The sequence below is a fragment of the Aphelocoma coerulescens genome, unplaced genomic scaffold, assembly GCF_041296385.1.
Source record: "Aphelocoma coerulescens isolate FSJ_1873_10779 unplaced genomic scaffold, UR_Acoe_1.0 HiC_scaffold_94, whole genome shotgun sequence".
In the NCBI taxonomy this organism is placed as follows: domain Eukaryota; kingdom Metazoa; phylum Chordata; class Aves; order Passeriformes; family Corvidae; genus Aphelocoma; species Aphelocoma coerulescens.
This window is the reverse complement of record NW_027184076.1, coordinates 232461-241879: the sequence shown is the minus strand read 5'-3', so window position 1 is coordinate 241879 and position 9419 is coordinate 232461. Positions and strand designations below refer to the sequence as shown.

The 9419-nt window shown below is 48.9% G+C and overlaps 1 long non-coding RNA gene across 2 annotated transcripts; it reads left to right on the top strand.

Moving 5' to 3' along the window:
* The first annotated feature begins 1731 nt into the window (after positions 1–1731).
* LOC138102612 (uncharacterized) lies at positions 1732–5419 on the top strand. Of its 2 annotated transcripts, XR_011147450.1 has the most exons (4): positions 1732–1850; positions 2929–3637; positions 3932–4045; positions 4424–5419. It is a non-coding gene; the product is annotated as an uncharacterized lncRNA (long non-coding RNA). The 2 variants fall into 2 exon arrangements; XR_011147449.1 differs by having other exon boundaries at positions 2929–4045.
* Positions 5420–9419: the final 4000 nt, after the last annotated feature.

Below are 9419 nucleotides of genomic sequence, written 5' to 3'. Positions count from 1 at the left end.
TGGAGCCTGACCAATGTGTTTGGATTCCTGCAGCCACGCCAGGCAGTTCAGCCCCCAGTGCTCCAGCTGGCAGTGCTGCTTGTGCAGCATGGACGGCCTCCAGCTGGGCTTGGAATAGTCCTGGGGAAGAGGAATTGCCACCCCTGGATCTAGACCTTGTTCTTGAGACACTGGAGGAGATGCTGTCACCATCCCTGCCTGAAAGGTCTCCCTTTGCTCAGGTAACTCCATTGGGTGGGAGTGAAAGGGGCTGGGCTGAGAGCTGTGGATGTTGTTGCATGGCTGAGAAGCAAAGGCTTCTTGGATTAAGCTTTGAATGGACGAGGAAGGATTTGCTTGGTCAAGCAAGATTTCCAAAAGAAGAGGGAATGAAAAGTCTCCCCCCTTAGGGAGGATGAGAGGTTTGAGCCGGTGGTGGCCAGGTTTGGGTGCTCCTTTTGCTGGGGAGAATCCCTGGTGCAGGGGCCTTTGTGGTGATGCTCTGTAGGTTCTAAGAGGCTCTGTGTGATGGGAAAGAAGAGAAGAGTGTGGGGAGAATTGCCACTGAAGGCAAAGTGTCCCATGCAGGGAGGGGCATGCGAGAGGTGCCTCCGTTAGAGCAGCAGACGTGGGCTCTGCCTGTTTTGGGTGGGAAGGCCAAGGCAAAGCAAGGGCTGGGCTGCAGCTGCTGCTGCTGCTGTGTGAGCCGTGCCGAGCGTGCAGGCGCTGCCAGAGCCGTGCTTGGGGATGGGCTGGAGCTGCAGCTTTCTGCTCCTCTCAGTAGCCTGGTGCCTCCATTCCTGTTTCTATCTGGCAAATCCTCAGCTGGGCAAACTTGCCAGCCTTGCTCTCCGTTTTCCAGAGCTCAGGCACCTTCCTCTTGGGCATCTCTGTGGGAAGAGATGTGTGTTCCCATCCAGACCCTGCAAAGCTGCAGCCTGGATGAGAGTGTTCTGCTGTTCTGCTCAGGGCTGTGGAGGGAGGAGCACATCCCTGTGCCAGGAGCTGGCAGAACTCCTTCCTTAGTGCCCACTTCATGTGTTCAGTGTGAGCCCCACATTCAACTTTGTCGGCTTTGGCAGCTTTTGGACTGTGTTTGAGAAGTCAGTCTTCTCCACTGTTGAAGGCCTTTGGGGCCCAGACTTCTTTGTTAGGAACAAGGGATGGAAGTGTGTGAGCAGTGGAGCTTTAAGGGGGCAGAAGTGTTGGTTTTGAGGCCCCATGACTTGTGTGATTGGTGAGCAGGACAATGGTGATGCTGGACATGAACGGGTTAAGGACTCCTTTAAGCCCAGGGGCTTCTTCTGTGTGGAAGAGCAATTCAGTCAGGGACCATGAGTCCTTGTGTTTGACAGATTCCCTCTTTGGATTAGGAATCCCCTTCCTGTTAACTCTTGCCTCTTCCCAGATGTGCCTGGACTTTTCAGTTCCTGTGTTGGCACAGGCCTTTTTGCATATTATTATACAACTTTGCCAAAGAATTTCTCTGTTTTGTTTAATATGCACACCCACTGCCTGCTGCAGATTTATTAGCCAGAAAGGGCAGAGTCAAGGTGGTGAGTGGGATTTTTTGGGATCCCCAGTATCTCATTGCCAAGTGTGATGACCTTTCGTCTTCTGTAAACTCAGACACAGCAGTTTTCAAAAGCATTTTCTTCTTCAAGAGAAGAAAATGTGGCAGGCTCTGATCTATTGTGTCCCTGCAGAAAACAGTGAGTGATATTTGGGTTTCTTTCTTTCTGGTTTTCAGGACAATCGTAGTGTTGCCCCTGAGTCTTCAGGAGGGGAGGCCGGGAACAGGGCTGCAGCAGAGGGAGCTTTGCCTGGCGCCATGAGCTGCAGAAAGAGGTCCCTGGAGCCCAAGGAGCCTGGTAAGGAGAGAGCCCACACTGCTTTAGAGAGCTCTGAGGCAGCTGCTCTGAGCCTGCCTCTGGCAGGAAGGGAGATGAGAAGAGTTGAGCTCTTGTCTGCAGGGTTGGTGCTTCCTGGTGCCTTTAGGTCAAATCCTGCCCTGGCACAGCCTCCCCGAGCCCTGCCCTCCACGCTTCTCCAGAGGCACTGACACCGAGTGCTGTGCTGTGGCCAGAGAGCCATGAATAACCCTGACCCTGTGGGAGTTGTGTCACCAACCCAGGTGTCCCAGTTTGGAGCTGAAGTCTGTGGATGAGTTTGCTGCAGGGTGACAGTGCTCTGGAGGCAACACTGAGTGACTCCTGAAGCAAGAGAGCAAAACCCCAGCAAAAAGTCAATGTAGAAGTCTGAGCTTTTTGTCTCAGAACATTAAATCAATGTATGACCAATCTGCTGGTAGGCCTAGTGAGACACATTAAAAATACAAGCAGCAGAAGCTCTGAGGCCAAGCAAATGATAAAACACAAGGATTTATGATTTGGAAAGGAAAAACTTAACTTACCCCAAATTAGCAAGAACTAATAGGAGAGAGAGAGCACCTTGGATCTGCGTTCTTGAGCAAGGCTGGTGCAGCCTGCAGGCCTCATGGGGAGATCTTTCCCTCCCAGTTCTTCCTGCCAGAGCTGATGGTCGAGTTGAAGCCGCTGTTGCTCACTGCAGAGGGCAGTTTGTAGGTCCCAGGTAATGGAGCTGGTTCGTAACTCAGCTCACAGCACCCTTCAGCTTCAGCCATTTCAGTGAGGACTGAGGTGTCTGTGTCAGCACAGAGGAGGAACAAGGCTGGGCTTCTGTGTGGGAGCTGGGACTGTCTGTGCTTCAAGCTCTCGTGGGTGCTGAGACTTTATCGGGAGACTTCAAACCTTCAGAGGTTTTGAAAACTTGGAATGCTCCCTGTTCTTTAAAGAGCAGGCTTCAAATTCCCAAGGGAGAGTCTGCCTTTCAGGTCACCTTCTACAGTCTTTGATAGAAAGGCAATTACTTCCAAAAGGAGAGATGCCTGAAGGCCAATATTGACTCAGTGTTCCTTTTGCTTCCCAGATATCCATCTGATCTACCTCTCCAGGAGGGCTGCCTTGCGTGGGAGGAAGGGACCGTGGGAGAGCCTGTGACCATCGGGCAGGTGGAATCCCTCTGTTTATAGATAGATTTATAGATGTCTATAGTTATATTTATATATCCATATAGTTAGTTATAGTATTTACACTATACTTATTAGTTACATATAGTATTTATAGATTTATAGAGTTGTGTTTATAGGTGCATATATTTATAGATCTGTGTAGTTAAATTTATATATATAGTTATAGATGTGATGTAATTATACATATGCAGTTACAGTTATAGATTTGCAGAGTTATATTTATATATGTGTAGAGAAAAATTTATATATATATCTAAGTTATATTTATAAATGTACGCAGTTATATAGTTAGAAGTATTTGGATGTTTAGATACATAGATTGATGTTTATATAGGCCTAGGCTGCATTCTAAGCTCTTTCTGCCCTCAGCCACCTTTTTAATCTCTTGTTTTCCCCCTGTGCCCCCTCTGTCCCCTCTTCCTGTGCTGGCTCCGAGCTGGCGGCCGGGCCGGGCGCAGCAGCAGCTGCAGCCCCGGTGTCCCTGGAGCGGTGGGAGCTGCCGGCGGCCGCAGGCACTGTGCCCTGAGGAGCTGCTGGAGGGCGGTGAGCCAGAGGGGGCTGAGGGCGCTGAGGAGGCAGCGACACTGAAAGGACGGTGACCTTGAGGTGCTGGTGGGACTGGGGGGTTTGAGGGAGCAGAGGGCGAAGTGGCACTGAGGTAACAGGGAAGTGGCACAGGCTGAGGGGGGTGGCAGGTCTAAGGGGACAGGATGGATCTGAAGGGACTGAGGGGCATGAGAGGACTGTGGGGGTCTGAAGAAACTGAAGGCGGCTGTGCGTTTGCCGAGGGCATGGCAGGGCTGAGGGGATGGAGGGGGCCAGCAGGGAGCACAGAGGGATCTGGGACTGTGGCTCTGCCAAGCCATGGAACCAAGTCCAGAGTCTCCACTTTTGCCACAGCTGCCCTGAAGTCCTTGAGAACATCCAGAGACTGATGAGAACCAGCAGGGAGAAGCTGAAGGCCGCCAGCAAGAGCAGCGAATATGAACCTGCTGCTGCCACCCGAGAGCCTGGGTGAGGCCCCAGGGCCGCTGAGGCAGGGTGGGCGTGAGGCTGGCGTGGGCTTTGGCCGCGGGCACTGGCCGGCTGGGCAGGAGCGGGCCCTGCCCGTGCTGGGGCCGCTCAGCGCGGCTGCCCCGGGCGGCACAGGGGCTGTCCTTGGGCAAGGCAGCTGTGCCGGCAGGGCCCGGGAGCGGTGCCGGCTGTGCCGCGCTGCCGGGGGCTGCGGGACGGTCCCGCCGGGGCTGCGCTCGCCACAGCCTGGCCCGCTGGGCCTGGTTTTTCTTTCTAAGCCTCCTGGGGAGGCTCTGAGATTTCTCTTCCCTGATGGAAGTGCAGCTGCTGCCAAGGGAAACGTCCCGATCCTGACTCAGTGTTCCCTTTGCTTCCCAGGTGTCCCATCTGCTGTCCCTGTCCAGGAGAGCTGCGCTGCACAGGAGGAAGAGACCGAGGGAGAGGCTTTGAAAATGGGGCGGCTGGAATCCCTCTGCTTGTATTTCTGTTTAAAGATGTATGGACTTGCTCATAAGATAGTGATAATTACATGGATATTTATATGTAGGTTGCTATTTGTATAGGTATATTTCTATATGTATGTTGTTATATTTATGGATGTATGCTGTATATATATATGTTTGTAATTATATATATGTGTATCTATCTATCTAAGTATATGTGTATGTTGTTATGTCTGTGTTCTGTTTCCTATGTATACTGTTTTCTAGGTATCTATTTCTATTGATGTAGTTCTAGGCATATGGCTACTTAAATAGGTATAGTGGTATTTGGTTAGGTATATATGTCTATTTTTATATTTTTATATGTATATTGATCTATTTCTATGTATAACTATCTTTACATATGTGTTGAGATGTACAGCTATATATTGGTATTGATTCGTTGTATGGATATGGAGATTTGTATGGTTGCCTAGAGATAGGTTTGTTGTATGTATGTATTTCTAGATATAGTATGTAATATCTAATATTTCATCTATATCTGTATCTTGTGGTGGTTATAAATGTCTTTATTTCTATTTAAATATGTGTAAAGTTGTACAGTTGTAGAATGCTGTTTATTGAGTTCTTGGCATAGGGCTATTTAGAGAAGGATAGTGATATTTTTGTACTGATATATGGGCTGTACGGTTGTAGTAGTATGCAATAAATTAAGTTGTTAACCTTCAGTTGATCTTTGTGTATAGTGAGTTGTTGTAGAGGTTGGCAATAAATTAATTTTTGTTAACGGAAGTGGGTATTTGTATAGTTTTACATTGCATTGTTGTAGAAGTCTAATAAATTACTTTTTTGAACTTAAAGTTAGATCTGTATAGTTATATATTGTCAGCGCGGGTGTAGCAATTTGTAATAAATGACATTTGTCAACTGAGATGAGTGTCCTGTGATTTGTGCTCTCCAAAGCAAGGGGCAGATGTAGACGTGAGGACGCTGGAGGATTTTGGCCATGAAAATCCCCAGCCGTGCCCAGCAGATCCCCCCAGCTGCAGCCAGGCTGGGCAAGGGAACGGCACATTTGGGCTGGCAGCAGAGCCACACGTTGGCTACAGACTCGCTGCAGAGGCCTGCTGAGAAAGCGGGGCTCCCCTGAGCGTAGAACTGCAGCCAGGAGCCACCCGGGGAGGAGAAATCGTGCCCAATGAAAACAAGAAAGAAAATGTGGCAAAACAGATGTGATGATACTGTGGGAGCTTGATTAGATGCCCTAAATCACCACTGTCTAGGCATGTATTCAGCAACAATAATGTGTATAAAATCCCTTCCAGGAAAGATAGGATTGCACTTTCCCCTTCATTTACCTTGCTGTTTAAGTGGAAGATGTCCTTGTTACTGAGAATTTTTGCCCTTCAGCACCTCCCTCCCTCCCTCCCATTAAATAAAAGATTATGTACTGCAACGTGTCACCATAAATGAAAACAGCCCTGGCCTCGTGACAGTGTTTGCAAAGTCTTCCCTCCTCCTGCCCCTTCCTGTCCAAACTCTACCTGAGGTGAGTGAGGGCTCCAGGAATTCAGCAGGGTGCAGTACCACCACAGGTGGGAAGGTTTTGCAAAGCTTCCTAAGTATCAGGAAACTCTGGCTTTGCCAGTCTTCCCCTGGAGTATTGTTCTGCTCGTGAATGATCTGGGAGGACGCTGTGCCTCCAGCTCACTCAAGTAAAGTTTGTTTTCTTCATGGCTTGAATAGAGGAAAATGAAAATTGTAATTTTTAAAGTGAAATTTGGGCTTTGGTGCAGCTGAGTTTGCTTCATGATTTGCTGTGGAAAGTAGGGTAAAAGCTTTAAATTCCCAACAGAAGCTGACACCTGGCCCACACAGAGAGTTGAATGAGGCCCAGGTGTGCTTGCTGCACACTGGTCCAAGGGAGAAGTTGGAAAAAAATGCCCTTGTATTGCAGATGAGCCTCTGTGTACTGTTGTCGGAAGGGCTTTCTGTGGTAAAACGTGGTAATCCAGCCAGAAACTGTGGATATGTGAGCTCTAACAGCAACCTGCTTCTCCAGAGCAAGGGACAGGGCCAGCCCCAAAGCCTGAAAGGTGTTCTGGGTACTGGCGGAGGTACTGGAAGGCCAGGCTGTCCTTGTGCAGGGATGGCCTTCAAAGGGGCCTTCACACCTTGTGCTGCTGGCAAAGGGCAGCTGGTGGCCTTCCAGAGAAGGCTGCTTTTGTCCAGTTCTTTGAAGTGTTCCAGCCAGCATCAATTCCTGCTGCTCACACCAGCCCCTTTCCAAGCAGGAGGAACTCTGTGTAGGCAGCCTGACAGCGTAGTGGCAGGAGAATAAAATACTCAGCTGAGTGTTATCAGCTCTCTGTCAGAAGCTGCATCCGCAGTGCCTTATCTCTTCCAGTTGTCTCAGACGTGGAGGAAGTAGCGGTAAATCACTGATCCTGGAAAGGAAAGCGGAAGGAACAAAGGCAGTAGCTGGTCCCTGGGGCCTTGGGAGCAGTGAGAGCCATCCAAAATAGGACCATTGCTGGGTTGTGGAGATGAGAGTGACCAACCCAGCAATCCTCTGCATGAGACTGGAGCCATCTGTGAATAGGAGCATGGAAATCTGACCTTGAAAAACAGAAAAGGTGTCCTTGGGTATTTGCCAAAGCTTGGATGTGGTCTGAGCCACCTGGGCTAGTGGAATGTGTCCCTGCCCATGGCAGAGGGGCTGGATCTAGAGTGTCTTTAAGGTCCCTTCCAACTCAAGCCCTTCTCGGAGTCTGTGAATTATAAACCCATAATGACAAAGAGAACACAACAAATCTGGGTTCCCTGCTACGTTATTGGAGGTTGCTGTAGGCACTTGTGTCACCTGGAGACTGGTTTGTATTTGGAGAGATTTTCATGGTCCTACAGTATCTATGTGTGACTTTCCCCGGTTCAGAGTGACACCAGATACCAGAACAGGCTATGTGCAAGCACAGAATTGGTTAAGCTGCCTGTGAACCTGATGGGAGAAGCGTGTTTGTGTTATTGCAGTGTTTACCCTGTACAGGTGATATTTGGTTTTCATTCTGAACATGCAATGTTCATGCACAATGCTTATATATGCATAAATACTGGCTTTAAATCCCAATTCCCTCTTCACACAAGGATGTGCAATCCATCAGAAATATTTAACAAGGAGCCATATTAGCTTTGGGCTTGATGGTATGGCTTGTTCAAAGTGTATGATGAGCCCTAACAAATACCACTCTTGTTAATTTGGGTTTATCCTTGATCAACCCTCTTGCACAGAAATCACTTACTTACAGCAGAGACTAAATGAAATTCCTTAATACAGATGAGAATTGTGCAATCCAGGCAGATTAAAGGGGGAGTGTTCTGTCACTGTGAAAAGGCAATCTAGATAACCTGTTTGCTGTACTTCCTGGAGAAGGCTTTGCACTTAAGAATGCAAAGGGAAAACCCATTTCTCTTTAAGACGTATCTTGAAAGAGCTTTTTGTATGACCAGAAGCAGCTACACTGATATTGACCTGCACAATTCTAAAGGCACAACAACCACTTACATAACTTAACCTGGCCATGATTTGTAGCTGCAATTGCAAAATCTCAGAAAATATGTTTCTATAGTGTAAACAATGAAGGAGAGCAGAAATACCAACATTTCTCATTAGCCTTTTGGGTTGGAAAGACCATTGAATGTATGCTCCCTTAGCTGTCAGCCTAAACTCTGCTGTGCAAACCTTAGGTCTATGTTGGACCTTATGTACTTCTTTAGCATCAGCTTAGGTGCAAACCTGGTATAAAACCCTCCAGGCATCACGCTGATTTAGAGTGACAGAACTTCACTCTTCCAGCGCCGAATTTACTTTACTTGACTTGCTCCTTCAAGTCATTTCCACGCCTCGCTCTCTGGATGTGGTAGGATTTTACACCTGTCCTGCTAGACAAAAGAGAAGCAAATTTGTTTCTATCATACAACCATCTCTTTGCAGCTTATCAAAAGCAAAAACACAGGCGCACTCAGAGCCCCTGTCAGCTCTGCTCCTCACTGCTCTGCCTGAAGAGGCCAAAGAACAACCTGGCAACCAAGGCACCAAAGTCCCTGACTTCAAGCAGCACCTCCCCGTCCCCAGTGTGTCTCTGAAATACTCCCAGCTCGGCCCACCCAAGAAGCTCATGTGGACAAACCACCCCAAAGCCCTTGTGTGCTCACATCAACAGCTTTTGTGCCAGCAGCTACTTGGCCAGCCTGTGCAGTGGGACACGGCTCTCCAGGCCACCGTGTCCCCCACGTGTCTGGCAAGGCTGAGAGCGGTGTCTTTGGAGCACTCCCTTCTCTGGCGACAGGGGAGCCTTCATGATTCGTGTTTGCCCCTCTTGGAATCCCAGCAAGCTGGGGCCTGAACATGACAGCTCAAAGGCCGTGTTCCAGCTCTCACTGGCTGGGGGGAATCGCTAGGTCCTGCCAGGACTCCAGCACTCAGCATCCTCGGCCACCACCAGCAAGTGCTGGCCGCTCAGAAACTTGCAGCTCTGATTTCCTCTAAAGACAGCCCCAACCACAACTGGCACTTACCGGCTCAGGACGTTCAGGTTCACGTCTGATGGCAGCTGGAGATTTCCGGACATTTTTCACCCATTTGGCCTCTTCTCCAGGAGCAGAGGGAGCCAGAGGAGAGCCTGAGGTTGGTTCTGGGCTCTGTGAACAGGCAGGAGTGTGAGGGACAGGCAGTTACCTGTCATTTCTAACCTTATCTCTATTCAGCTCTACAACCAGCTCTACAACCAGCTCTACTAAGGAGAAATCATAACCTTGCATAGCAATGGGATTCCAAGTGCCTCACACTAAAGTAAAATGGGCTAATTCAACAGTACTGCATATTGCTCTGAATTAGATATTGCAGCCTGGCTACTCTCAGCAAGCAACGTTCT